Source organism: Fukomys damarensis, unplaced genomic scaffold, assembly GCF_012274545.1.
Source record: "Fukomys damarensis isolate Sample0158 unplaced genomic scaffold, DMR_v1.0_HiC HiC_scaffold_2, whole genome shotgun sequence".
Classification (NCBI taxonomy): Eukaryota; Metazoa; Chordata; class Mammalia; order Rodentia; family Bathyergidae; genus Fukomys; species Fukomys damarensis.
The window spans coordinates 16,331,944-16,344,814 of NW_022900914.1; positions in this window are offsets into that span (position 1 = coordinate 16,331,944).

The window sequence follows — 12,871 nt, forward strand, 5'->3', positions numbered from 1 at the left end:
TCTGATTGTTTTTGATGAATATGTATTACCCATGTATCAAAAAAGCAATGAAGTCATTATTTAAAAAACAAAACTAAACAAGTGCTAAATATTAGTTTGCAGTCACTTTTTTAAATATTCATTATTCTCAAACTGGTTTTATGCAATGTTTAGGAACTTGACAATTATAAAATGAACTAAGTTCTTTAATCTGTTGAGAATGCATGTGTGCTTACGTGGGTGCACACACAGTCAGGTCTGCGGTATCTGCGGCCTTCGTTCCAACCCCCACTTAGCACATCAGGCCAATTTCTACCATTTCCCTGGCCTTCTCAGCATTTGTGACATTTCCAAGTCCATCTGCAGATTTAATTAACGCGCTGCTCATTCACTCTTCCGCAGCACTGACACCCAGGGACATAAAACTGGACTCAGTGCTGGCTGCCGCACCACCTCCCCACTTCCCACAACTGGACACCTCCTTCTGCTCCACCTAGTTTCCACGCTGAGCTGATTGAAACTGATTTTGCAAGTGAAATTCACTCAGACATTGCATCGAATGATTTATGAAGTCCGTGCAGCCGTGCAGTGTCCCATTAATCACAGACACTACAATAATCTATTTGTGTGCAGCAGTCCTCATAAATCGGAATAAAATGAATTCCACAAGTGCATCTTCAGCTCTGGCAACAGGGCACACGGTATTACTCGGGGCACTGTCCACATAATGCAATGTTAGCAGACTTGCGGATTCCTGAGTCTGGACAAGCAAGTAAAAATATGCATCCATTTACTAATGCATGCCAAACCTAAAGAAATTACTGCTTGTTCACCCACTGAGGGAGAGGATTTGTTTAGGGCTCAAATCTCCAATGTTTTATGAAAGCTGATGGAAATAAACGGAACAAATGAGGTACAACAATAAGATCAGTAAGATGCTTTTGTCAGCAAACAGTCCAGATTCCACCTTCAAATAAAATATTGAGCATTGATGTGCTTCCATCATTTGGAGACTTATTTTCATAATGCTATGAAATAATTTTGTAAATTCTCTTTTGTGGTAGATCTGGGTTTTCACACAAAAATATTTCTTCAAACATAGCAAGTTCACTTCATTTGTAGTATTTCACTTCTTAAAAATAATCCAAAATTATTGTAATCTGTGTCCAGTAAAGATTGAGAATGATCCAGCTAGGTAATAGTAATTTTCTCAAAATGTAAACTCATTTGGTTTTTGCCTTTTTGTAAAAGAAAGATTCACTGATATAAAAATGCACCAAAGAGAATAAAAATTGCATGAAATCCTAATACCCAACTCTTCATATACTGGTGGGTATCTTTTCCAGAATTTAATTATATGTGTTTTTTTTTCTGTAGAGAGATAGATAAGAAGATAAATACAAATTAGATAAATTGAGATAAGCTGAGATTCTACCATAATTATTATTTTATAGTCAGTTTTTTTAAAAATCAATGATATATTATAGACATATTTCTAAATAAAATAAAAATAGATCATTTTAGTAAGTATACACTTTCATTCCATAGATTTAATTAAAATCCTACTAGTGGACATTTAATATATTTTCAAATTTTCAACCATGATCAACACATCTTGGTTTTTAGATACAGTATTTTTGCCCTGTCTTTAATCCCTTCTCATTAAAAAACAGTTCCTAGAATAAGAAATTGTCTTGGAACAAGAATTTTTTTCTTAGAATATACTCTTAAAATTGTGATATCTGGCTCAGGGATATGTCCACCTGATCTATATTGCTAAACTGCTTTCCAGAAAAAAATAATGTGCCAAGTTGTACTACCACTAATAACTCAAAGTACTTTTTGTGTTCACCTTTGCCAACACTGGAGGTTACTGTTTAAATTTATATCAGTCTGGTAGATGGAAAGTGTTTTCTCATTGTTTCACTTTTGGTGTCTTTGTATTTGGTTAAATGTTTCCTCACATGTTTATATTTCATTGATATTTATTCTTTGGGGTGTTACTTGCTCTTGTACATTTCCATGGGGTAGGCAGTATTCATCAATTTCATTGATTTAAGGAACTAACTTTACACTGTTTAGATTTTTAAATCTAAACCAAGTTATGAACACAAGTATGAGCCTCAGTTCCTCCTCTATAAAAATGTCTGATAATAACTTCTGATGAGATTATGGAGATTGAGATAAATTGTCCAACGAACTTAGCGTTTTCTCACTCCATATGCTCAATAAATGGTTTCTATGAAGCAAAGCAGATATTACAGTGTTTAGAACTCAACTGCATAGACACTGATCAATCAGCACAAATACCGGACCAGAAAATCCAATTGGAACAGGTCCCCAGTATATAGAAAAGTCGGCCCAATCAATATGAAAGGCTAAAGTCCTGAACACACTCTTGGTGCATATTCTTCGTTGGAGGTAAGAAAGAAGTTTTAATACTGAATGGGTTTGGAGCTTGGACAAAGAAGAAATATTCATCTCTCCTGTCACCTATACTCTGAAATCAGATATACAGAAAAAAATGGTACTGGGGAGGAGTTGCATATCATAAAAACTCTGATACCACTTGAAGTGTCTCAGGGTATCTGGTGTACAGAAAGACAAGTCGTGTCTATCAGAAATTTTGGCACTAAATTCCCAGGCAATGAATCCCAATATTAGACACCATCATCTAATCAGCAGAGACTGGCATGTGGAAAACCAGGTGTCTGGGCAAAAGGAGTAAGGCTTCCGCTACAGAATGAACCAGTTAAAAAGAGACGAAATAGGAACAAAATGACTAAAATTGTGGCAGCTATGGAGGTCATTTTTCACCATTTGCTCAGGAAAAGAACTGGAGACAGAGCTAATCCAGAGATAAACAGGTACCCTGCTGCTACAGAGGAGCATGGAGGACTCCAAGCAACACCTACCATGTATAAGGCTGATAAGTGTCAGCAAATATAAAGTAATCAGCACCTTGGGACTGCATTTTCCTTGTTTGCAAAAGGGAGGTGCTGGGCCTGGGGATAGCTGAAGCCTCATCCAGTGCTATACATTTTCTTTAGAAACTTCTTCACAGCAAAGAGCAGACATGTTGGATAGAGTAGCCCTTAGTAGTCTTACTTACAGTACAAAGTATTATACTTCTCTCCCAAAAATGGTAGGCCTGATAGTAAATAATATTTTTTATACTTAAACTAATCGTCTGAGAAAATATGATTGTAGTGAGAGGTCAGCATTTTTTTTTCTTAGCTTCTAAGTGTGCAGGGAAGCAAGATAAATAACAAAATGGAAAACCAGAAGGTAGATTTTAACCCATTAAACTTGGGAACTTCTAATCTACTTTAGGGGTTTCAAGCTTTGCTGTAGCAAGTGATTTTGCACCACAGATCATTATCTCACCCTTAGGCTATCTGCTAAGTTTCCCCATGAGTTTTTGTTTCCCTTCATTGTCCCTGTGTTACTCTTCTGCCATGATTTCAATTTTTCACTATGTGGAAGATGCTATCATTTGTAAGCAACAGCATTATTTTATATACCACAGAGAAAGCAAATAAACAACTGTCAATTAAACCATGACATGCCATCAACTGTAACGTACATCTTACTTTCAGAGGTGTTCAAATATTTTTTAAGTACATCTTAGAATCAGTGAAATGCAGTATAGTTATACACTCGGACTCTGATGAATTCACATCTCTAAAAGCTCCCACCGAGGATAAAGCCCAAACTCTGCTATGGATTTTGGGTCTTCACCATCCAGCCCCTTCTTACAAGCCTTATCTCCTGACTCACCACGGACACCCATTGTCTCAAAGTTAGTTTTTTCTCCCATTGTAAAAGCACATGTTCTCTTACTTCCTTCAAACCCACTTACTGAATACCTGCTATTCAAAATCCTCTTCTAGAAACTTCATTGTTTCATTGTTTATAATCTTTTTCTCTCCCTGCTCTCCACCCCATAAAACTGGTAAATTTATATTTTTCCTTCAAGACCCAATCCAACTATCTTCTTTTTCATGACAAAATTCTGTGATACTTTCTTCAATTTTTTCCCATGGACTTCACTTAGTGTATTTCAGTTATGCTAAGTTGAAATTGTTGATTCCCACACTAGGCAGTGGGCCTTTACCATTCGTCAGCTTTCCATTGCTAGGACACAACACCTGACATTCACAACTTAAAGGGGGAGAGATTTATTTTGGCTCACAGTTTCAGAGGCTTCGGTCCATGGTCAGTTGACTTCAAAGCAGAAGCATCATGGGAAGAGGGTGGTCATGGCAGATAAAAACCTACGGTGGCTGGAGCAGAGACAGCCGATGAACCAGAGCAGAGATATACCCTTTAAGGACACGCCCTCAGGGACCTACTTCCTCCAACTGAGCCCTACCTTCTAACAGCACTTTCACCTGAGCATAGCACTCCACGATCCAATCACCTTACTAAATAAAGCCCAGCTCTGAACACAGGAGGCCTTCAGAGAACATTTAAGATCTAAACCATCACAGGCCCCTTCAAGCACAAGTGACATTTATTTATGCAATTAGAGTAGTGATTAAGAAAGTAAGATTCAACCTGCTGGCTTTGAAGTATCTAGCCTCCTTAATAGGAAATAATATACCTCAAGTAGAGGGATGATCAGAAGATGTGACATTATAAGGGGAAACATACTGCTAGAGTACAGAGTCCAACACAACATTCTTGTATTTTATCTTCATATAGGCCAGAAGTACTCCTAAATTCAAGAATGAAAGACAAGAGACTCCATCTCACAAGCTTTTAAAGTAGCAAATAGTGACTATTCACCCTATAACATTTTTTTTTTCTTTTTTTGGTATGGGGGATTGAACTCGGGTCCTTGCGCTTGCAAGGCAGGCCACCGAACCGCTGAGCTAAATCCCCCCTATAACATTTTTTAAATTCCCATCATATAGAATGCCATCATAATAGACTTACTGACCATCTATTATGTGCTCAGAATCCCGCAGATGCTAATTTCCTAAGTGATGAGAAAAATTAAACTCAGACAGATTAAATAATTTATTCCAATTTACACAAACAATGATGAACACAGTCAGAATGTGATTCCAGGTCAGTTTTATTTCCAAAACCACATTCCTTCCATTAGAGTACCTTATCAGTATTGAGGACACTTCTGATTTAGTTGATTTTTTCTCAAGGGAAAATTGAATAGTCTTCTTCAAATACCTACAATTGGTGTTGCTGGTTTGTTCATCTCCTTGACAAAATCTAAATGGAAAGCATGGCAAGACTTTGGGCCATAATCAGTGGGTGACAGAAATACTCTTGGAATCTACTTCCTATATTTTTCGTCCTATCTGGTTCCATACTTTAAGAACTCAATCTATTTTTCTTTCTTTTTTCCTTTCTTGCTACCTGAGGTCAATAGTCATTTATACAACCATCAGTACACTGGCAAGCAGCTTTTGGTTAATGAATTTGATCTGTCATAAGAATTTTAGTTTGAGCTCCTAAAAGCTAGCAAAGATGTTCAAGACACAGTAAGCTATCAAACAAGTAATGATAGAGAATATGTATATGATGATCCAACATCAGAAAACTAAAATAGGAGGGGGTGAAGGGAAGGCAGGGGCAAGGGGAAAAAATGAGAACCAAGACCTGTCATGTAAAGGTACAAGATCCCAATGATGAATATAACTGTACTGTATACCTAAGATGTACCAATAAATTCAGTAAGAGAGAAAAAAAGAAAACTAAAATAGTCTTTAAGTTCAGATGATAAATAGAAGGGGGTACTGATCTGTAGTCCATAATAAATCTGAAGATCTTGATACAATGAGAAATAATAATAATGGGAAAGGTAAAGCGGTGATCATATGGTAGTATTACAAAGGAGGCTCAAAAAGGAAATACAGTAATTACACTCTGAAGGACTTGGAAGGAGAAAAATGAGTTTGAAGAACTGCATTCTCCTTTGAGCACATAAGATCTTGGTTACCCACAATAAATTCATGGACAGAGAGGGTGTGAGAGGGTCTGAACTCCCAACATTTAAAACTTACTGGGAAGCATGATAGGGATGGCCATGAGTAAGTGGAAAGTTTTGATATTATTTAATTTCCACTAATAAGTACTAATAAACTGCGAGTGTCCTCATGGAATATTATAATATTGGTTATTTTAAAGACCAAGATTGGTAACCTAAGTATTACACATTCATCATGTAGCTAACAAAAAGGCAAGCTAGCTAACAATGCATGTCAAAAGTGCATTTTGTCTAAGAACATGTAATAGAAAATAAGGCCTGAATAGACAGTGAATTTTATTTCTGCATACACTAAAATACCATGTTATGGGCTGGGAATTTAGCTCAGTGGTTCCACCGCCTGCCTCACAAGTACTAGGACCCGAGTTTGATCCCCGGTACCAAAAAAAGAAAAATACCATGTGATAGTCTATCGTCAAAAAAAAACCAACTTGTTGACTTATCATGGTAAAGACTCATTTCTTGTTCATATTCAGAGTTCGCAAAATTCAGGTGTGGATGTGAGAATGTGTGTCTGTACGCGGGAGATCCATTTCCCACAGTCACTCAGAACCCAGGACCCAACCATCTGGTGTCATCCTCATGCTTCAGAGTCTTTTGGGGAACGATCTTCAGCCAACCAGAAGAAAGAGCATAAAACAAAACACAGGCTTATGGAGAAGTGTTTGACTTCAGGCAGGTGAAAGATGCCCCACCACTTCTGTCCACATTTCACAGCTCCCACTGACTTTAAAAGGAAGCAGGCGAGTATCGGCTGGCTGTGTGTCCAGAATGAAGAGAAGCGACAGAGACACTGGAGAGCACTCCCCTTCCCTACCAGAGAACAGGCGATGAGTTTTGATTTCAGTGACAAAATCTACTTTCGATGCATGATGGCCCCTTGTCAGCAGCCGTCACTCGGAGAAACAGTGTGTGTGCACTTGCTCCATGGAAACCACCAATGACTACGCTTTTTATAAAACTCTTCTTTTGATTTTTCTCTAGAACGTGTTTTGGTTCTTTCAGTACTCCCAACAGGGACAAATCTTCCTTTGAAGATGAACTTCACAGAGATTATAAGAAGTTGAAGTCATATCTGGAGAATGAAGAAGATAATCTGCTTGCTTTATGCCATGTTGGGTCGGATTCGACAAACAATGAGGCTTATTTCCTCAAGGGACAACAGCAGGGAATTCACAAATAGACATTACCAGAATGTTTGAGGAATGACACCATTGTTGAAATAGAGCTGAATGTGTCTCTTAACATAAGCCAAACAGATTTGGGGAAGAATGGCTTCAATTTGGATCTATGAATCATCTGGCTACTGAAGCCAGAACAGGAAGTGGGTAAAGGACATAAAGGTGGGTAGGATTGCGTTAGGTGGAAATTTCTTCTCACTATAATGCGTGGCTGGGTCTTCTCAATTCTCTTACACTTGCTTTTTCTACCCTATCCAAAGAATGGCCATATGCCCATATTGCTTCAAATATCCTCACTTTTTGAAAGGTTTCTAATTTATTCCTTCTTGGGAGAATATTGTAATTGAGTACATAAATACTCTCTTTTAAAAACTTACATGGCAGGGCTGGGGATTTAGCTCAGTGGTTCTGCCACCTGCCTCGCAAGCGCAAGGACCCGAGTTTAATTCCCGGTACCAAAAGAGGAAAAAACAACTTATATGGCATACAATTTACCAGTTATATGATTTGGTAATTTGTACAGATGAATCACTTGATGATTCATGGCTAAAACTTCCTGATGTTGAACATTTTTTTAAGAATCTAATGGAATAATGATTGTGAAAACAATTTTTCAAGGTTAAAAAAATTTTAAATTTTACAATGTAAGGTGCTGTCTGTCAATACACGGCAGAATAGTCATAACTTTTGATCCACAAATAATTCCATTTTAAGAATTTACTAAAGAAAACATTTGAAGATATGATGGAAATGCATGGAACCTTTGTTTACGGCAGTGAAAGCATAAAATAAAAGCCTTAAATGCCTATTAATACGGCAGCAGTTGAATATAAGGTGAGAAACCTATGCAATGAAACAATATGCAGTGCTAAAAAAAAAGAAAGCAGTTATTGATTCTCAAGATCAATATGCCATGTATATGTATAAGTGAAGAAGCAATTATGAACTAGGATGGTATATCTCATTTTATATTTTATATTTTATGGGGGAAGATAAGCCTTCACAGATGTCTAATAAATGCTATCAATGGGTATAGGTCAGTGGTAGGATTATGAATGTTTCTTTTTCCCTCCTTTCCTTTGTTCTTTCTCTTTCTTGTTTGTATTTTCTCATTTTTCCCCAGTGAGCACACACAGTACTTGTAAAGAACACATTGACATTATTACATAGCATGGATTCTAGAGCTTTACTCCCTACATTTAAATTTTATTTTATTTTATTTATGTTTTTTGAGACAGGGTCTCGCTATGTAGCCCAGGCTGGACTTGAACTTACAGTGGTGCTCCTGTTTCCTGAGTGCTGGGATTACAGGCATGAGTCACTTGCCTGTCAAATTTTTCCTTTCAAATGAGTGTGACATTGTGTGTATTTGTTAACTTGCCTGTGTTTCAGGCTTCCCAACCTGTGTATGCAGGTAATCATAGTACCCACATCATCAGATTATATGGAAAATTAAATGGGAGTAATATACTAGGGTAACTAGAAAATATGCATATAGAAAACACTACAAAAATATCTGTTATTCTGTAATTAGAAAAACAACAGACATAATCATTATTTTAACTTTTATACATAAGTTAGCAAATAAGGCAAGATATTATCACAAATGTTAACAAGTTTAAATTAGGTCCACAAAAAACAAAAACTGAAAAGAAAGTAACTCACCATTACCCAGGTCACAAGCTCTAAAGGCAGAAAAAGACAGGTTCCAAGCCTAATATCCATATACAGTTTTCTACTCCTCAGATTCTTCATCTGTGAAATGAAGACAACGTAGGACATTAGAGATACTATAAGACTTTGGACTCAGAGAAACATTCTACAGATTAATTAAAAACAACCCATACAAAGGGCTTAGCATGTGGACTAGAAGATGATTAAGTCCTTTATAAAAGTTAGTTGGTAATGATTATCATTACCTATTGTTTTCCTTTAAAATAAGTCTGAGACTGAAATGAGATCAACAAGCTGTCACAAAGCCTTAAACCCCATGACTAGCCTAAACAGACTGCTAAACCAGGACCAATAGAAGATTCTAAGGAGGAAAAAAAAGCAAACACTTGGAAACATAGATGTTTCCTAGCAATGGATGCAGACAGCAGGGATTCCCACTGAAACATCAGAGAGACATTCAATTAGAGAGCTCTAAGAGCAGCAATAGAACAGAAGAATGATCGTTTTGTCCATATAACCCTGTAAGGCTGGCATTCTTGTCTCCACTTTAGGGAGGAGAAAACTGAATTTCAGAATGGATAAATGTCATGCTTAAATTTATAGGACTATGGGGAGAACCCTAAGCTGAAGCTTAGAAAGAACCAGTGTTCTATGCTCAGGCCTTCCGAGGTTTCTAATATCTTCCTAATATCTCTAGAGCACCTGCTGTACTCTGGCAGAGGAGATAACAACCCTGTTAGTAAATAGGAGGTCTTAGGTAGCAAAAACATACCCTAAGAACCAGATCCAGAGCCCAAGACCAAATGACTGAGAGTCTAAAATAGGGGTCTGCCAATAGCCCTAACCTAGATCAGGTAACACCTGGATATAGGCAATCCCAGCTATGGTGGCCAGAAAGATGGGGGAAGAGGGTGAAAGGAGCCAGACCCACTGTCCTGGTTTCTTCTAATATGTATGCAAAACATTGATAAAACAATGAGGCATCGTCTCTTGTACAACTCAATAATAATACGTACTATATATTCAACTCAAAAGGCAACATCTACATATCTCTTTTCATTTTGTTAAAACGCAAACAGTGTGCACATCCCAGAAGGTGTGACTCCAGGAAAAATGCTGGACTTGATGCCGTATCAAGGAGGAAGGTTCCAATACTAGTGTTCTCTCTGGAGCTCTCTCATTTCCACTTTCTGCTAGGCCCCCAACTGGGTACTTGGATTTGCAGACACTTTGAACAATTTATTAATCCCACCCATCCAACCTGTCCAGTGGCCAACAGAGGGCAGACTGTCTCTTCTTCCAGACCTCCATCAGAAATACATTCTCATTCCCTTTCCTTTCAGGCTGGCGTTCTTTACCAGTTTGCAAGCTTCTCTCCAGCCCCAACCATCCTTTTCAACTGCTTATTTTAGAGATATTTACTGAAACCACGAGAGAAGGGTCAGAAAAAAAGATACTCAACACTGTTTTCTTCTATAATTCTTCCTTCTCCTCATTCATTAATGAATGTACACGCTCTTATATGTCCCGTTCCCACCAATGAACTGATAATCTACTTGAGTTCAGAGTTACTAAAAGAATTACATGTACAGATAATGTGAAAAACACCACAAGTAAAAGGTACTTGCACAATACTGTGAAACAGAAAAGGGAGTAAGCTTAAGACGGCTTCCCAAAGAGAAGAACTGTATTCTATGTATGGCTCTAACTCTTACATTTGTATGTGCTTCTCAGGGTCCATGTAATTATTACCACTTGACCTCCAATTCTCACCATTTTGGGATCTTGCAACTCTTTCAAGACCCTTAGTCTGTGAAGATGGGGGGGGTTCTTTTTGTGTTTGAGCCTCAACGTCATTTGCCTCAGCTTCTTGGTTACCTAATAGCATCTGTTAGGTCCTCAAGAACAAACAGTTTCAGAGCTCATAGTGTACAAACTGATTTCAGATAAGCAGCCAGGCCCTTACAGGTTCTCAGCTGTCACTATTTACTGGCTTCAAAAAAAATCCTGTTTTCTCCATCACATCTATGACTGCTATTTCTATGCCAAGAATCACATGAATTTGATTCTTTTGAGACAATGTACATGCATCTTAGCCCAAAACTCCCTTAGTCCTTCCTAAGCCTAACTCAAATTCCTTCGAGAAGTTGGTTCTTCTTGCCTTGTGTCTATCTACCTTTCAGAAGGTTCTACAACTGAAGTCCTTCAAGGATGGACGGTAACATCCATGGTGTCCCTTGCCTCTGCCCAATCTATAGCTTTCACCAATCTTGGATATATTGCTTTTATGAAATGAAAAACACAGGGGGGGAAAAAAAGGCCAAGCTTTGACAGTGATTACTACTTTTTCAAACTACAGGGGATTTCTCACCTCTGCATATATTCCATCACCTGACCTTGGCTTTTCCTGTTGAGTCCTATAACAGAATCTGCTGTTACATTTTAATAATGTCTTTATATTCACATTTGAACAGAAATATAGATAACCACCTCTCCAAGAGTGGAAGGAAGGGCCTTTTAACACAGTGCAATGATGACAGTTTCCTGGCAAATCCCACAGTGAAGTGCTGGGGCTTTGTTGGGGTACAAGAAATAACTATCTTTAATGGAGTTGTGTGCTTTATCCTTCCACTTTGCTAATAGAAAACCTGGTATGTTATAAATGATTTCACCACTTACTACTTATTCTAGAACCACAGGATATGAGGGCCTTTGGCGATTTTCTAATCTGACTCTCTACCCTGTTGTGGGAACTATTTCCACAGCAATCCTGGAAATTAGTACTCTCAATAGCTCCTTAAACCTTTCTGGAAAATGGGGTGCTTACGCTCTCTTTTCAAGGTTGAATAGTTTCCCATAACTTCAGTGATAGTGTTTTCTGCTCTGTAGGACAAAGAAATATGATTGGAGAAATGTTTACAGTTTTCTGATGCCAGTGAGGGAGGACTATTCCACTGGTAACTTTTTTGGGTTTTTGGTTGGGGATAAATGTGGTTAAACCAAAATACTTGTCATAATTACAAGTCTGTTCCACAAAAAAATTTCAAAGGTATCGTTATTTCTTTTCTACTTATATTGCTCTTATTAACTTTTGGCTCATTAATCACGATTTTCAGGACCCTTTCTGCAGCCAGACCACTCTGAGTCAGAGGGTCCACCAGTCATACCTGTCTCACACCTGCCACAGGGCTGGGCTTTTTTTTTTTTTTTAATGTAATTCAAGTCACTTTTTGTCGATTCATGAATTTTATACACTGCGGTACACATCCTTCTGTGAATGGTGGGCCATTACCGAAAAGATCATTGGTTCTCACCTGATCATTGATGGAGAACCAGTTCTGACAACCACGGAAAGGAATCGTGGTTTCAATAATGCATTTTCCATCACGTCAGTTGCTTCTGTACCTGGTTTATCATGAAGAATACTTTACTACACCTCCGTTTTATTAATATTCACAATAGATAAATAGAAAGACCCATCACTTTTGCTCACGAGCTTGAGAAACAAAACGGTAATGTCAGAGGACATTAATGTTGCATGAGATCTACAGCTCCAGCGTCACGTCAAGACTTGATTCGGCCTTCCTCCGGGGAGGGTTCAGCTCTCACTTTTCCGATCAGTGACATAGCACCTCGGCACAGACGGCGGGGCGACAAAACATACAGGATGTACACAGTTAAAATTCAACTCAAGCCGCAATCGTCCCCAAAAGTCCTCCGCACCCGCAACCCCACCCCGCGGAATATTTATCTAAGAACATTTAAAGCCCTTAATTAATTCACCAGCAGCCTAGCTGGAGACGTCTCGAGCTGCCCGAGACTCCATTACATAATATCTTTTAAAAAGTCTATTCCCAGCTCAAGTAGAAGATGGATCCTCGTCCAGTCCGCGGAGGTTCCACGCACTCGCTTCCCTTTCCCGGGCTCCGATCCGGCAGGTGCGCAGCCCCGGCTGCAGCAATCGGGGTTGGGATGGGGCCCCCACCACTCTCCCGACTCCGAACGCCCCCCGAAGCTGCGGGCG